The sequence below is a fragment of the Canis lupus genome, chromosome 1 (genome assembly GCF_003254725.2).
Source record: "Canis lupus dingo isolate Sandy chromosome 1, ASM325472v2, whole genome shotgun sequence".
Taxonomy (NCBI): Eukaryota; Metazoa; Chordata; class Mammalia; order Carnivora; family Canidae; genus Canis; species Canis lupus.
The window spans coordinates 111,297,784-111,315,073 of record NC_064243.1 but is presented as its reverse complement, the minus strand read 5'-3'; the positions used below and the strand labels follow the sequence as shown (position 1 = coordinate 111,315,073).

At 40.7% G+C, this 17,290-nt stretch overlaps 1 pseudogene; it reads right to left on the bottom strand.

Moving 5' to 3' along the window:
• Window positions 1-6,641: 6,641 nt before the first annotated feature.
• LOC112645346 (zinc finger CCHC domain-containing protein 17-like) lies at window positions 6,642-14,517 on the bottom strand (annotated as a pseudogene).
• Between the last annotated feature and the right edge of the window lie 2,773 nt (window positions 14,518-17,290).

Sequence of the window (17,290 nt, the reverse complement as noted above, 5' to 3'; positions counted from 1 at the left end):
AGGCGCAGGCGCCTGTGCTCGGAGTGCGCAGGCTCAGGCGTTTGCCGGCTGCTGGCGGGTAGGACGAGCCGACCTGTGGAGGATCGATCTTGATCTCCAGTGGTCCTGCGTGGGTGGAGGAGACGAGTGGAACTGGAGTCCAGGCTGTAGAAAACCGAGCAGGGGCAGCGGACTCCAGAAGCCTCGACCCTGCTTGCAGGGAAGTGGAGGTAGCGGGCTACTGGGGATGGTGGTACGGTAGGTGCGAGCTCTGTGAAGAGACCGGGAGTAGGACCTTTCCAGAGGTAAAATTCAGCGGAGGCAGCTGTCGTGATCCCAGGGTCCTCGGATGAAACCAGCCATCCCACCCCCTCTTCAGCGAGGAGACCATTTCTCCTTCTCCCTCGGCCCCTCCTCTCGCTCATACTCGCTCTCTTCTCTCCCTCTCAAATAAATAAATAAAACCTTAAAATAATAATAATGAAACAAACGCATACTTAACCTTGCTGTGCTCCCGGCTCTACTCCGGGCGCTGCTGCTACCCTGGGGTCCTACTTGAGCCGAAGGCAGTTGCTTCACCAAACGAGCCACGCCGTTGCCCCTATACGTTTGTTTGTTTGTATGTATGTTTTTATGTATTTATTTATTATTTATTGAAGTTCAATTTGCCAACATATAGCATAACATCCACAATGATTTGGCAGGTGTTTGGGTTTTCGTTCTCTGTGACACTGTAGAACCCGTTGTGTGTGTGTGTGTGTGTGTGTGTGTGTGCGTGGTTGTGTTTCTGGTTGTGGTTTGTTTCAGAATTTGTTCTTTGAATGTGAAAGTGGCTTGTATTTCAGATTTTGAGGTTATATAAAATCTATTAAGCCCTCTTCCTCCTCACACCTACATCCCCATCACTCCTCATGCCCAGTAAGTTGTCTTTCCATTAACACTGAGTCTGAGTGACTTTTATCCAAGACACATCCTAGCAGGGCTGACTCATTCATGAGTCACAGTAGCAAAATGCTTAGGGCCCACAATACTTTTGGAGGCACACAAAAAGTCATGTATGTATGTATGTTTATATGTATTTATTGTTATTTTTTATTTTATTATTTATTTTATTTTATTTTATTTTATTTTTTAAGTCTTTTCAAAGTCAGAATTAAAAATGAACTTTCAGGTCGAAGCAAATGTTTGTTAAAGAAACAATATATTAATTTTTATATATTATATTTATATATTATTTGATATATTTTATATATTATATTTATATATTTTATATATAATAATTATACTACTATTAGTAGTAGTATACCTGAACAGTCATAAAATATATTGTTTTCTCTTTTTTTATGGAGGAAGGACCCATGAAAGTCATAATGCAGCTCAGCATCTTAGCCAAATCAAATCAGATTTCTATCCATCCAAATACCTCTTCCAACTCCACACTGGGACTTGGGAATACAGCACCGTACCCTCCAACTTTAGGTGCAACTGCCTGTGAACTCTGAGCTCTCATGAGAGCCCCTCCATGGGTCCAGTATGGAGTGCAGCATTTCCTTCCCCAGCTGTGAGCACCTTGAAAATGAAATTTTTTTTATTTCATTTTTATCTATTCATAGACACAGAGAGAGAGAGAGGCAGAGACACAGGCAGAGGGAGAAGCAGGCTCCATGCAGGGAGCCCGTTGTGGGGACTCCATCCGGAGTCTCCAGGATCACACCCCAGGCTGCAGGCGGCGCCAAACCGCTGCGCCACCGGGGCTGCCCTGAAGATGAAATGTGAATGTGTGTTTCAGGCTCCTAAGAAAATTTTCCTTCCCAGACTTCAGAATAAACAGCAAGTGTGAGTGCCATGATGTGATAAATATGAGAGGTTATATACAACTGATAAATTATTGAACACTACATCTGAAACTAACAATGTAATATGTTGGCTAACTGAATTTAAATTTAAATTTAAAAAGTTTTACTGAGGGGGGCACTTGACAGGATGAGCACTGGGTGTTATGTTATATGTTGGCAAATTGAACTCCAATAAAAAATATACTAAATAAATAAATAAATAAAGTGAAAAATTTGAGTGCCTTTGTGACTATACATGGAATTATATAATATGCATTTTTGGAGGTCTTTGTGACTTTAGTTATGAGACTGTGTCTATCTGTAAGATTTAAAATTTATGTGGTATTTTGAAAGATACACTTTTCTTATATGTGCATTCTGTACATACTGTGAATGTGAATCCATCTGTAAACAGGCTTGTGTGAGAAGCTGCGTGACCTTAAGCTGGATATGTGTGATTTCAATTATATAAATATAAAACCCTGTGATATTAAGACTATGTTCATTTGTAAGTGACCATAAACCTACTTAATCTTTTCAACAATGAAATAAAGAAAGGAATATGACATCTTTTTGGAGCAAGAACTTTAAGATTTGAGTAAAAGAGGATTTGTCATTTATATGTCAAATCATTTGGATATTTTATGTTTACATATTTTTTTAAGGGGAAGAATACAAATCAGCATATCTTTCATGAAAGAAGGAATTCATAGTCCCATGTTCTGTATGCAAAAGGTTGCAGCTTTTGTGTCTACCTTCTGTCCCGAAGTAAGCTCCATTCTCCTAAGCTGTGAAGGAATTTTTATAGATAAGTTTGAAAAGCCCCGGACTAAAGACATAATTTACACATAGAGAAGCAATTTGGCTTAGGGCAGATAATTAGGAGTAGGACTAGGGAGTCATGACTGGAATTCTGTGTCAAGCATTGTTATTTCTATTTGCTGAAGAGTAAACTGGTTCAGAGAAGACAACTGTTTAAGATCATTCAGTTGGTCCATCAGAGAACTACTTGCCATATTTCAAATTATAGGTAATCAAAACATTGTTACTAGTAATCTAGTGAAAGCTATATAAATAGAACACATTACATAAGGGGAAAATGTACAAATGATTGCTGACTTGTCATTAAAAAATGGAAAGACTGAAGACAATGGAGCAATATAATTAAAGGGCCAAAAGAAAAGAAATGAGAAAGAATAACCCCAAATTATTCATCCAGTAAAAATATCCATCAGTAATGAAAAGCAAAATGAAGATATTTTTAGATTAAAAAAAAAGAGAGAGAATTTATGATCAGAAGACCTTAACTACAGGGAATGCTAAAGGAATTTCTGCAGGCTGAAGGGAAAGATATCAAAGGAAAACAGATTGTTAGGAAGAAAAGAAGTGTACACAAAATAGTAAATATATGGGGTACCTTATTCTTTCTCAGTGTCTTTAAAACTAACATTTTGTTGTGTGATTTAAGGCATATATAAATGTAACATATAATAAGTTCGATATAAAGCATAAAAGTAAATGGAACATTATAGATACAGCTGAGATGGACTGAGCCCACTACAGCCTATCTCCCCAATGGATTAAAACTAAAAACTCTGTACAAAATACAAAGAGCAACTACCTGAGGACTTTGAAAAGCAAATAATATCAGGCAGATTAAGGAGAGAAATAAAAACTTGAAGATCAATTCATATGGCATGGTGAATTTCCTTTAATTATTCATTTTCCCCCTTCTTTTGTCTCCTGGCTTTGAACTGATGGTTGACCAAACTGGGAAATAGCCTGGGAACAGAGAGGCAAAAATACTGAGAGAAATTTATCTTCTGACCAGAGCATTAGAAAAGAGGGCACTTGTGATTCTGAGAGGATTGGAGGGGAGCCCCCTTTTATTGTTTCCCCTCCCTCCCATTTCTTGGTGCCTTCCCTTGGTGCAGCACCAGAGGTGGAACTGCACTGATGTCAGTGCATATGAAATCCCAAGTTAAAACCCATTTCTCTAAATGCAGGAACTGAGAAAACAGCTTTTGTTATGTAGAGTGTGGGGAGGAATGGTCATTATATATCTAACTTTCTTTCATCAGTGTAACCCAAGGGTGGCCTGGTTAGTACAGAAGTATGTGATAGAGTGGGAGGCTAAAACTATGAGAGAATCTCATCTTTTGGGTCAAAAAAACTTGGAAAGAGGGCCCTTAGGGTCTAAAGTGGGAGAGAAGATTCAGAAGGGGTCATCGCTAAAGAAGGAGATACACTGGTTCTATGAATGAACTGATAGAATTTTCAGGCTTACCCCTAAGCTGCACATTCACAACATACATATCCAAAGAAATATAGAAAAGACATTGTTCAGCATTCAACTAATTTCTGGGGTGCCTGGGTGGTTTAGTCAGTCAATCTGATTTCTACTCCGCTCATGCTCTCAGGGTCCTGGGTTCAACCCAGTGTCAGACTCAGCACTCAGCAGAGAATCTGCTTATCCCGCTTCCCCTCCTTCTGCAGCTCCCTCTGCTCATCTTCTTTCTGTCTCTCTCTCAAATAAATAAATAAAATCTTAAAAACCTCAACTAATTTCTGAATGGCTCAATGAATGATAGACCCAAACAATATATCCAAGGATTTAGAAATAACACATACAGAAAATAAAGTACAATTTGTGATTTGAATCTAACCCAGTAGATTGCCTGCTAAAACAAACAAACAAAAAAATCAACATACTCCAGAGATTGTAATAGGAACCACGGTTTCATACTGTTATATTAAAAATGTCCAGTATACAATCCAGAATTACTTGATACACAGAACCCAGAAATATCTGATCACCTTCAAGAGAAAAGATGCCAACCCCTAAATACTTCAGATATTTGAAATCCAAGGCAAAGATTATTTTGTTACAATAAAGCAGATATTATAACCATTCTCCATGAAGTATAGGTAAACACTCTTGAAATGAATGGAAATATAAAAGGTCTCGAGAGAAGTAGAAACTATAAAAACAACCAAATTTTATTTTATTTTATTTTATTTTTTAAAGATTTTATTTATTTATTCATGAGAGACAGAGAGAGAGAGGCAGAGACAGGCAGAGGGAGAAGCAGGCTCCATGCAGGGAGCCCGACATGGGACTTGATCCCGGAACTCCAGGACTACAACCTGGGCCAAAGGCAGGTACCAAACCGTTGAGCCACCCAGGGATCCCCAAATTGAAATTTTAGAACTTCAAAACTGCAATAACTTAAATTTAAAGATTCAACCAAGGGGCATAAAAGCAGAGTACAGAAGAAAAAGGCAGCTCAATAAACTTTAAAAGTGATCAGTAGGAAGTATCCAGTCTGAAGTAGGGAAAGAAAAATTAGAAAAGACTCCACTAGTACCTGGGTGGCTCATTTGGTTAAGTGTCTGCCTTCAGCTCAGGTCATGATCCCAGGATCCTGGGATTGAGCCCTGGATCAGGCTTCCTGCTCAGCAGGGAGTCTGCTTCTCCCTTTCCCACTGCCCCTCCCTCCAGCTTATACTCTCTCTTTCTTAAATAAACAAAATATTTTAAGAAAATAGAAAAACTCCACTGAGCCTCAGCAATCTTTGGGCCACTATCAAAAAGCCTAGTATTTGTGTCATGTCATTGGAATTCCAGAAGGAGAGAAGAAAGAGGAATAAGAAATTTTGGAGAGGTGGAGTGGGGCAAGATGGTGGAAGAGTAGGGTCTCCAAATCACCTGTCTCCACCAAATTACCTAGAAAACCTTCACATTATCCTGAAAATCTATTAATTCGGCCTGAGATTTAAAGAGAGAACACCTGGAATGCTACAGTGAGAAGAGTTCGCGCTTCTATCAAGGTAGGAAGACGGGGGAAAAATAAATAAACAAAAGGCCTCCAAGGGGGAGGGGCCCCGCGAGGAGCCGGGCTGAGGCCGGGGCGAGTGTCCCCAGGACAGGAGAGCCCCGTCCCGGAGGAGCAGGAGCTGCACCGACCTTCCCGGGCGGAAAGGGGCTCGCAGGGAGTTAGAGCAGGACCCAGGAGGGCGGGGATGCCCGCGGGCTCCCGGGGACACTAACAGACACCTGCGCCCCGGGAGAGTGCGCCGAGCTCCCTAAGGGCTGCAGCGCGCACGGCGGGACCCGGAGCAGCTCGGGGGGCTCGGGGGCGGCTCCGCGGAGGGAACTGCGCGGCCCCAGGAGCAGCCTCGGAGGGGCTCGGGCAGAGGAGGAGGCTCCGTGCGGAGGGGGCTGCGCGGTTCCAGGAGCAGCTCGGGGTGCTCGGGCGGCGGCTCCGCGGAGGGGGCTGCGCGGCCCGGGAGCGCGAATCCAACAGCGCAGACTCCGGAGCACTGGGCGCCGGGACACAGCCCAGGATCCGGCCTCCCCCGGGACAGGCAGAGGCCGGGAGGGCCCAGGACAGCAAGGACGCTCCTGCCCCGAGCTGAGCAGATCAGCGGCCCCGCCCCGGAGCCTCCAGGCCCTGCAGACGGAGACCTCCGGAGTTCCTGTGGGAGCTGAATCCAGGTTTCCAGAGCTGCCCCGCCACTGGGGTTGTTCCTCCTGCGGCCTCACGGGGTAAACAACCCCCACTGAGCCCTGCACCAGGCAGGGGCACAGCAGCTCCCCCAACTGCTAACACCTGAAAATCAGCACAGCAGGCCCCTCCCCCAGAACACCAGCTAGACGGACAAGTTCCAGGAGAAGCCAAGGGACTTAAAGTACACAGAATCAGAAGATACTCCCCCGTGGTTCTTTTGTTTTGTTTTGTTTTGTTTTGCTTTTTGATTTGTTTCCTTCCCCCACCACCTTTTTTTTCTCCTTTCTTTTTCTTTTTCTTTCTCTTTTTCTTCTTTTTATTTTTCGTTTTTTTTCTTCCTTTTTTTTTTCTCTTTCTCTTTTCTTTCCTTCTTTCTCTCCTCTCTTTTTCTCCTTTTCCCAATACAACTTGCTTTTGGCCACTCTGCACTGAGCAAAATGACTAGAAGGAAAACCTCACCTCAAAAGAAAGAATCAGAAACAGTCCTCTCTCCCACAGAGTTACAAAATCTGGATTACAATTCAATGTCAGAAAGCCAATTCAGAAGCACTATTATACAGCTACTGGTTGCTCTAGAAAAAAGCATGAAGGACTCAAGAGACTTCATGACTGTAGAATTTAGATCTAATCAGGCAGAAATTAAAAATCAATTGAATGAGATGCAATCCAAACTAGAAGTCCTAACGACGAGGGTTAACGAGGTGGAAGAACGAGTGAGTGACATAGAAGACAAGTTGATAGCAAAGAGGGAAACTGAGGAAAAAAGAGACAAACAATTAAAAGACCATGAAGAGGGATCCCTGGGTGGCGCAGCGGTTTAGCGTCTGCCTTTGGCCCAGGGCGCGATCCTGGAGACCCAGGATCGAATCCCACGTCAGGTTCCCGGTGCCTGGAGCCTGCTTCTCCCTCTGCCTATGTCTCTGCCTCTCTCTCTCTCTCTCTCTCTCTCTCTCTCTCTCTCTCTCTGTGTGTGTGACTATCATAAATAAATAAAACATTAAAAAAAAACTATTCTTCTAAAAAAAAAAAAGAAAAGAAAAGACCATGAAAATAGATTAAGGGAAATAAACGACAGCCTGAGGAAGAAAAACCTACGTTTAATTGGTGTTCCCGAGGGCGCTGAAAGGGACAGAGGGCCAGAATATGTATTTGAACAAATTCTAGCTGAAAACTTTACTAATCTGGGAAGGGAAACAGGCATTCAGATCCAGGAAATAGAGAGATCCCCCCCTAAAATGAATAAAAACCATTCAACACCTCGACATTTAATAGTGAAGCTTGCAAATTCCAAAGATAAAGAGAAGATCCTTAAAGCAGCAAGAGACAAGAAATCCCTGACTTTTATGGGGAGGAGTATTAGGGTAACAGCAGACCTCTCCACAGAGACCTGGCAGGCCAGAAAGGGCTGGCAGGATATATACAGGGTCCTAAATGAGAAGAACATGCAACCAAGAATACTTTATCCAGCAAGGCTATCATTCAAAATGGAAGGAGAGATAAAGAGCTTCCAAGACAGGCAGCAACTAAAAGAATATGTGACCTCCAAACCAGCTCTGCAAGAAATTTTAAGGGGGACTCTTAAAATTCCCCTTTAAGAAGAAGTTCAGTGGAACATTCCACAAAAACAAGGACTGAATAGATATCATGATGACACTAAACTCATATCTCTCAATAGTAACTCTGAACGTGAATGGGCTTAATGACCCCATCAAAAGGTGCAGGGTTTCAGACTGGATAAAAAAGCAGGACCCATCTTTTTGCTGTCTACAAGAGACTCATTTTAGACAGAAGGACACCTACAACCTGAAAATAAAAGGTTGGAGAACCATTTACCATTCGAATGGTCCTCAAAATAAAGCAGGGGTAGCCATCCTTATATCAGATAAACTAAAATTTACCCCAAAGACTGTAGTGAGAGATGAAGAGGGACACTATATCATACTTAAAGGATCTATTCAACAAGAGGACTTAACAATCCTCAATATATATGCCCCGAATGTGGGAGCTGCCAAATATATAAATCAATTATTAACCAAAGTGAAGAAATACTTAGATAATAATACACTTATACTTGATGACTTCAATCTAGCTCTTTCTATACTCGATAGGTCTTCTAAGCACAACATCTCCAAAGAAACGAGAGCTTTAAATGATACACTGAACCAGATGGATTTCACAGATATCTACAGAACTTTCCATCCAAACGCAACTGAATACACATTCTTCTCAAGTGCCCATGGAACTTTCTCCAGAATAGACCACACATTGGGTCACAAATCGGGTCTGAACCGATACCAAAAGATTGGGATCGTCCCCTGCATATTCTCAGACCATAATGCCTTGAAATTAGAACTAAATCACAACAAGAAGTTTGGAAGGACCTCAAACACGTGGAGGTTAAGGACCATCCTGCTAAAAGATGAAAGGGTCAACCAGGAAATTAAGTAAGAATTAAAAAGATTCATGGAAACTAATGAGAATGAAGATACACCGTTCAAAATCTTTGGGATGCAGCAAAAGCAGTCCTAAGGGGGAAATACATCGCAATACAAGCATCCATTCAAAAACTGGAAAGAACTCAAATACAAAAGCTAACCTTACACATAAAGGAGCTAGAGAAAAAACAGCAAATAGATCCTACACCCAAGAGAAGAAGGGAGTTAATAAAGATTCGAGCAGAACTCAACGAAATCGAGACCAGAAGAACTGTGGAACAGATCAACAGAACCAGGAGTTGGTTCTTTGAAAGAATTAATAAGATAGATAAACCATTAGCCAGCCTTATTAAAAAGAAGAGAGAGAAGACTCAAATTAATAAAATCATGAATGAGAAAGGAGAGATCACTACCAACACCAAGGAAATACAAACGATTTTAAAAACATATTATGAACAGCTATACGCCAATAAATTAGGCAATCTAGAAGAAATGGACGCATTCCTGGAAAGCCACAAACTACCAAAACTGGAGCAGGAAGAAATAGAAAACCTTAACAGACCAATAACCAGGGAGGAAATTGAAGCAGTCATCAAAAACCTCCCAAGACACAAGAGTCCAGGGCCAGATGGCTTCCCAGGGGAATTTTATCAAACGTTTAAAGAAGAAACCATACCTATTCTCCTAAAGCTGTTTGGAAAGATAGAAAGAGATGGAGTACTTCCAAATTCCTTCTATGAGGCCAGCATCACCTTAATTCCAAAACCAGACAAAGACCCCACCAAAAAGGAGAATTACAGACCAATATCCCTGATGAACATGGATGCAAAAATTCTCAACAAGATACTGGCCAATAGGATCCAACAGTACATTAAGAAAATTATTCACCATGACCAAGTAGGATTTATCCCTGGGACACAAGGCTGGTTCAGCACCCGTAAAACAATCAATGTGATTCATCATATCAGCAAGAGAAAAACCAAGAACCATATGATCCTCTCATTGGATGCAGAGAAAGCATTTGACAAAATACAGCATCCATTTCTGATCAAAACTCTTCAGAGTGTAGGGATAGAGGGAACATTCCTCGACATCTTAAAAGCCATCTATGAAAAGCCCACAGCAAATATCATTCTCAATGGGGAAGCACTGGGAGCCTTTCCCCTAAGATCAGGAACAAGACAGGGATGTCCACACTCACCACTGCTATTCAACATAGTACTGGAAGTCCTAGCCTCAGCAATCAGACAACAAAAAGACATTAAAGGCATTCAAATTGGCAAAGAAGAAGTCAAACTCTCCCTCTTCACCGATGACATGATACTCTACATAGAAAACCCAAAAGTCTCCACCCCAAGATTGTTAGAACTCATACAGCAATTCGGTAGCGTGGCAGGATACAAAATCAATGCCCAGAAATCAGTGGCATTTCTATACACTAACAATGAGACTGAAGAAAGAGAAATTAAGGAGTCAATCCCATTTACAATTGCACCCAAAAGCATAAGATACCTAGGAATAAACCTAACCAAAGATGTAAAGGATCTATACCCTAAAAACTATAGAGCACTTCTGAAAGAAATTGAGGAAGACACAAAGAGATGGAAAAATATTCCATGCTCATGGATTGGCAGAATTAATATTGTGAAAATGTCAATGTTACCCAGGGCAATGTACACATTTAATGCAATCCCTATCAAAATACCATGGACTTTCTTCAGAGAGTTAGAACAAATTATTTTAAGATTTGTGTGGAATCAGAAAAGACCCCGAATAGCCAGGGGAATTTTAAAAAAGAAAACCATATCTGGGGACATCACAATGCCAGATTTCAGGTTGTACTACAAAGCTGTGGTCATCAAGACAGTGTGGTACTGGCACAAAAACAGACACATAGATCAGTGGAACAGAATAGAGAACCCAGAAGTGGACCCTGAACTTTATGGTCAACTAATACTCAATAAAGGAGGAAAGACTATCCATTAGAAGAAAGACAGTCTCTTCAATAAATGGTGCTGGGAAAATTGGACAGCCACATGCAGAAGAATGAAACTAGACCACTCTCTTTCACCAAACACAAAGATAAACTCAAAATGGATGAAAGATCTAAATGTGAGACAAGATTCCATCAAAATCCTAGAGAAGAACACAGGCAACACCCTTTTTGAACTCGGCCACAGTAACTTCTTGCAAGATACATCCATGAAGGCAAAAGAAACAAAAGCAAAAATGAACTATTGGGACTTCATCAAGATAAGAAGCTTTTGCACAGCAAAGGATACAGTCAACAAAACTAAAGACAACCTACAGAATGGGAGAAGATATTTGCAAATGACATATCAGATAAAGGGCTAGTTTCCAAGATCTATAAAGAACTTATTAAACTCAACACCAAAGAAACAAACAATCCAATCATGAAATGGGCAAAAGACGTGAAGAGAAATCTCACAGAGGAAGACATAGACATGGCCAACATGCATATGAGAAAATGCTCTGCATCACTTGCCATCAGGGAAATACAAATCAAAACCACAATGAGATACCACCTCACACCGGTGAGAATGGGGCAAATTAACAAGGCAGGAAACAACAAATGTTGGAGGGGATGCGGAGAAAAGGGAACCCTCTTACACTGTTGGTGGGAATGTGAACTGGTGCAGCCACTCTGGAAAACTGTGTGGAGGTTCCTCAAAGAGTTAAAAATAGACCTGCCCTACGACCCAGCAATTGCACTGTTGGGGATTTACCCCAAAGATACAGATGCAGTGAAACGCCGGGACACCTGCACCCCGAAGTTTATAGCAGCAATGGCCACGATAGCCAAACTGTGGAAGGAGCCTCGGTGTCCATCGAAAGATGAATGGATAAAGAAGATGTGGTTTATGTATACAATGGAATATTACTCAGCTATTAGAAATGACAAATACCCACCATTTGCTTCAACGTGGATGGAACTGGAGGGTATTATGCTGAGTGAAGTAAGTCAGTCGGAGAAGGACAAACATTATATGTTCTCATTCATTTGGGGAATATAAATAATAGTGAAAGGGAATATAAGGGAAGGGAGAAGAAATGTGTGGGAAATATCAGAAAGGGAGACAGAACGTAAAGACTGCTAACTCTGGGAAACGAACTAGGGGTGATAGAAGGGGAGGAGGGCGGGGGGTGGGAGTGAATGGGTGACGGGCACTGGGGGTTATTCTGTATGTTAGTAAATTGAACACCAATAAAAAATAAATTTAAAAAAAGTGCAAAAAAAAAGAAATTTTGGAGAAATAATAGTTGAAAACTCCAATTTGGTAAAAGACATGCATTTTTCAGATTAAAAAACCTCAATAAAACCCAAACATGTTGGAATGCCTGGGTGGCTCAATGGTTGAGCATCTGCCTTTGTTTGGTTCAGATCATGATCCTGGGGTCCTGGGATTGAGTCCCATATCAGGCTCCCCTTAGGAAGCCTGCTTCTCCCTCTGCCTGGGTCTCTGCCTCTCTCTGTGTGTCTCTCATGAATAAATAAATAAAAACTTTATTATTTTTTATTTTTTAAAAGATTTTATTTATTTATTCATCAGAGACACAGAAAGAGAAACAGAGACACAGGGAGAGAGAGAAGCAGGCTCCATGCAAGAAGCCTGATATGGGACTTCATCCCAGAACTCTGGGATCACGCCCTGAGCCAAAGGCAGATGCTCAACTGCTGAGCCACCCAGGCGTCCCTAAATAAAATCTTAAAAAAAAAAACAAAAACGTGTTAAAATCAAAGAAAATTACCAGACTTAACATAGTTAAACTATAAAAGACCAAGTAAAAATTTTAAATGCTTAAAAGTGTGTAGAAAAAAATACGCTTTAAAAAGCTTTGGACAACAATGTTTCACATCACTGCATATTTCTGATTAGAAACCATGTATGTGAGAGGACAATGGAACAACATCTTAAATGTGCAGAAAGAGATGAATTGTCAATCCAGGAAAACAACTAAAAAATGAAGACAAAAATAGACATTTTCAGATGAAAACTAAGAGAATTTATCACAGCAGACCTACTCTAAAAGAAAGGTTGAGAAATGATCACAGATGAAAAATCTCAGGAAGAAAAGCAGAGCAATAGAAATGGTAAATATTTAGCTATATATAATACAGTATTTCCCTTTTTATTCCCCTTTTAAGTTCTTTAACAAATGCATGATGGCTGAATAAAAGATCATAATGTTGTCTGGTATGATTTTTCAGTGTATGTAGATATAATACATATGACCATTATAACATAAAGGGGGATGACGAAAGGACCTAGATAGTTGTAAGGCTTCTGTGTTTTTATTGTTTGTTTGTTTTTGTTTTTGTCTTAGTGCCAGGAATTTAAGCAGAGACCCAAGGTAAAATCAATTGATCTACACAGTAGTAAATGTAAAGCAATGATCTTGGCTTGAGCTATCTGGTTCAGTGATCTGGCAAAATGTCACACACAAGCTTGGTTGCTGCAAACAATGGTTTTCTCACTGTCACTTGTAGCATTGTAGAATCATACTAGAGGGAATGGAAAAAGTGAGCACCACTTCTTACCATGTTCTCCCTCACCCTCCTGGTCTCCCTTGGCCTCTGTGTTGGATCCTGCAGAGATCACTCACCAATCAGGCCAGGAAAGACCCAGCAGGGAGGGGCCAATCTGTCCTCCAACTATGGCCACACTTGCCTCCACAGCAGTATCTGTGGCTATAGCGTGGGCCCCTGTGCAGGAATCTGGCTCTGGCAATGGCAGCTGGAGAGGGTAATAGGACCTGTGGCTGAATGAAGGCAGTTGAGTGAATGAATGAATGGGTGAGCAGCAGGGGTCACTTGCAAAGAGACCAAGAATGATAAGTTAAACACTCATTCAGGCAGATGCTTTTGACATCTAACTCCCAAACCTGTCTGCTGCATGAGGGAGCCATCTCTCTTGGATGAGAAGTCAGTGGGGTGGGAGGCTATATTCTCACCTAGTCTTTGCAGGAGCCAGGGCTTCTAGGCACAAGGCTCCTGATTCTTCCTTCTCTCAACTACCCCCTCTACTCTCATTCTCACTTCTTGTGCTCCTCCTGCGCCTCCTCCTCTCCTCCCCCTCTTCTTCTCCTCCACCCCCTTCTTTGCTGCCTTGCTGTATTTTGATGTGTGTCTTGCCCTCTTGACTGTGTCATTCTCATAGTCTTAGCTGCCAGAGTCAGATGACTTCCTTTTTCTGTGCTTCTTTTTCTTCTTTTCCTTCTTTCTTTTTCTAGAATCCCTCATGGGGTCAAGCTTCTCAAGCTCTGCTGACTTTGCTTCTTCCTTTCTTCCTCATTAAATATCAGAGAATACCTGGTCCCTCCTGGCTGCATAAAATAATCCTTTGCAAAGTAGCTTTTACAGCCACACTTCTTGCAGGTAGTGTTCAGGAGAGCCTTGAGGGTGATCTGCCCAGTGTAATCCTGGAAGGACTGCCCCCACCTCTCTTGTTTAGTGATAACATTGTTGGGGCTCAGGTTTTTTCTAGTCCCTTGATTGAGGATATCCTCTCATTTTTCATCCCTTGATAAATAAGCTTCACCCACACTTTGTCTCCAACATCTGCTATCTCAGAGGGCTTTTCCGTGTGACAGGATGACATGTGAGCTTGATGGTCCAGAGTTTGCTTCTGACTGTGGGATTTTGATAAAGGCTCCATAGTCTGTCACCATAGCAACCTGTCCTTGGAAAATAGTGTAGAGAGCAGGCAAGTTCTCAATGGTCTTGGGTCTTCCTGAATTTATCCTTAATGTTCTATGGCTTCTATTTCTCTTCTGCTAAAGGTAATTCAACCTTACCTTTAAGGTTCTGGGTCAACTCCGGGTCTCCCAAGACTTCTGTGTTTTTTGTCAATTCATAAAATATTAACTTGAAAAGTTATATACATGTATTTATCTGTACATATATACACATACATACATACGTATATAAAGTTTCCCAGAGCAACACTAAAACAAATAGAAAATAAAAAACCAAACCAAAATAGTAAAGCTAAAAAGACATATAAATAAAAATGAAACACTCAATGGGGATCCCTGGGTGGCTCAGCGGTTTAGCGCCTGCCTTTGGCCCAGGGCGCGATCCTGGAGTCCCGGGATCGAGTCCCACGCCGGGCTCCCGGCTTGGAGCCTGCTTCTCCCTCTCCCTTTGCCTGTGTCTCTGCCTCTCTCTCTCTATGTCTATCATAAATAAATAAAATATTTTTAAAAAATGAAATACTCAAAAATATAGAAACAACCCAAAAGAAGACAGAAAATGTGAAACATAGAACAGAAAAAGGCAAACAAAATAATAAAATGGTAACCTAAATCAAACCATATCAATAATTAAATGTAAACTCTAAACACACTGAATAAAGACAATGTTTATCATACTGTTTACAAAAACGTGACCCAACTATATACTATCTTCAGGAAAATCACTTTAAATATAATGATATAGAGAGATTGAAAATAAAATGATAAAAAACATGCATATAAAGACATGAATCAGAAGATAGCTGAAGCAAGTGTTGCCATGAATGTGGAAAAGTGGAACTCAGGCAGCCCGGGTGGCTCAGTGGCATAGCGTCGCCTTCGGTCCCGGGTGTGGTCCTGGAGACCCAGGATCAAGTCCCACTCAGGCTCCCTGCATGGAATGGAGCCTGCTTCTCCCTCTGCCTGTGTCTGTGCCTCTCTCTCTCTCTCTGTGTGTCTCATGAATAAATAAATATTTTTTTAAAGTGGAACTCTTAAAAAAATAAAAAAATAAAAATAAAAATAAAAAAGTGGAACTCTTGTGCATGTGGAAATGGAAAATGGTACTGGTTCTGTGGAAAATGGGATGGCAATTCCTCAAAAATTAAACATAAATTTACAATTTGATTAATCAATTCCATTTCTGGGTATATAAACAAAAGAACTGAAAGCAGGGACTCAAACAGATATTTGTACACCAATGTTCATAGCAACATTATTCACAGCAGCCTATAAAGGTGGAAATAACCCCAAATGTCCATCAACGGATGAATGGATAAACAAATTGTGGTAAATACATACAATAGAATATTATTCAGCCTTTAAAAGGAATGAAATTCTGACACATGCTAAAATATGGATGAATCTTGAAGTCCTTATGCTAAATGAAGTAGGCCAGACACAAAAGGACAGATGTTGTACGATTCCACTTATATGAGGTACTTAGAATAGTCCAATCAGTAGAGAATGTATAACAGTGTTTACCATGAGCTAGGGGGAGGGAGGATGGAAAGTTACTGTTGTTGTTGTTATTAATATTTTATTTATTCATGAGAGACGCAGAGAGAGAGGCAGAGACACAAGCAGAGGGAGAAGCAGGCTTCCTGCAGGGAGCCAATGTGGGACTGGATCCCAGGACCCCGGGATCACAACCTGAGCCAAAGGTAGATAGATGCTCAACCACTGAGCCACCTAGGTGCCCCGGAAAATTGTTTAATGAGTATAGGTTTTTTATGAGGTGATAAAAAAAGTTGAAGATCTATAGTAGTGCTGGTTGCACAACAGTGTGAATACACTTAAAACTATTGAATGGATGGATAGTAGGAACACTTGGGTGGCTCAGTTGGTTAAATGTCTGACTCTTAACTTCAGCCACGTTGGGCTCTGCACTGACTGTGGAGCCTGCTTAATATTCTCCTTCTCCCTCTCCCTCTTACCCATCCTGATCTTTTTCAAAAATAAAAAAAAAGTAAATAGTAAATTTTATGCTATATATATTTTACCACAATAAAAATATAAATGATGTGATTACATTAATATCAGACAATCTAGACTATAGAATGAGGAAAATTAGTAGGGATAAAGTTGGATATTATACAATTATAGAGAATCAATCCACTAAGAAGACCTTATAATCCCAAATATGTTTTATTTAACAAAATAGCTACAAGATATATGAAGCAAAACTGATCAAAATTGAAAGGAGAAATAGATAAGTACATAATTAGAAATTGAAAGTAAAAGTAACACTAGCATTTTTAAAAATGAAATATTCCTAAAAGGGAGTCTCTTCAACCAATGGTGATGGGAAAATTGGACGGTCACATGTAGAAGAATGAAACTGGACCATTTTCTTACACTATACACAAAAAGAAACTAAAAATGGATGAAAGACCTAAATGCTATATAGGAATCTATCAAAATCCTAGAGGATTTTGACCTCTATGACCATGGCTGTAGCAACTTCTTGCTAGATATGACCCCAGAGGCAAGGGAAACAAATAAAAAATGAACTATTGAGACTTCATCAGAATAAAAAGCTTTTGCACAGCAAAGGAAACAATCAACAAAACTAAAAGGCAACCTACAGAATAGGAGAAGACATTTGCAAATGGCATATCTAATAAAGGGCTAGTATCCAAAATCTATAAAGAACTTATCAAACTCAACACTCAAAAAACAAATAATCCAGTCAAGAAATGGGCAGAAGACATGAACAGACATTTCTCCAAAGAAGACACACAAATGGCTAACAGACACATGAAAAAATGCTCAA